The 653-nt window shown below is 40.7% G+C and overlaps 1 non-coding gene across 1 annotated transcript; it reads right to left on the bottom strand.

Annotated features, from left to right (window-relative positions):
* Nucleotides 1-292: 292 nt before the first annotated feature.
* Nucleotides 293-364, bottom strand: Trnag-ucc (transfer RNA glycine (anticodon UCC)). The gene has a single exon. It is a non-coding gene; the product is annotated as a tRNA-Gly (tRNA).
* Nucleotides 365-653: the final 289 nt, after the last annotated feature.

The following is a 653-nucleotide window of genomic DNA, read 5'->3' as shown; positions in this document are numbered from 1 at the left end:
CACCGGTTATCGGACGTGTAAGATCAAGCCGGGCGGGATGTTTGGTGCGAAATCTGGGAGGATTGAACGAGAAAAAGGAAGGTTTTGATGTAAATAGTGGTCGATTTGTGTAGATCTGGCCGATTAGACTGATTAGTTTCAAATGTACCGCCGTGCAGGTGGGAAAGGTTGACAGATGAATAAATTGGAAAAGAAGCATTGGGGAGCTGTCTTGCAGATGATGATGATCGGGATGGATTTTTTTTATAGAGATTTGAACTATTTGGCCTCTTTCGCCTCTTAAAAAAGTCTATGCGTCGGCCGGGAATCGAACCCGGATCAACTGCTTGGAAGGCAACTATGCTGACCATTACACCACCGACGCACGATGAATTAATAGATGCTTATAGTTAGTTTGGTGTTTTAGCCATCATTCCATGAATTGGGTATAGTTCCATAAGTTTATTAACTACATCCTTCTGTAGTTCTCAATTTGAACCTCAACCGGCGTTCAGGAAATGTTCCTTTCTTTGAAATCGATTCATATTTTCCCGAATTTATATTCAAAAAAAAAACAAAACAAAAATCTGTCACAATTTGTTGTGCTCCATTCTTCAAACCCTCTCCACCACCTTTTCTGGGCAGGAGATTTTATACAACTTCACCCACTTTAA

Source organism: Anopheles gambiae, chromosome 2, assembly GCF_943734735.2.
Source record: "Anopheles gambiae chromosome 2, idAnoGambNW_F1_1, whole genome shotgun sequence".
Classification (NCBI taxonomy): Eukaryota; Metazoa; Arthropoda; class Insecta; order Diptera; family Culicidae; genus Anopheles; species Anopheles gambiae.
The sequence above is the reverse complement of the archived record's forward strand: the minus strand, read 5'-3'. Positions and strand labels throughout refer to the sequence as shown.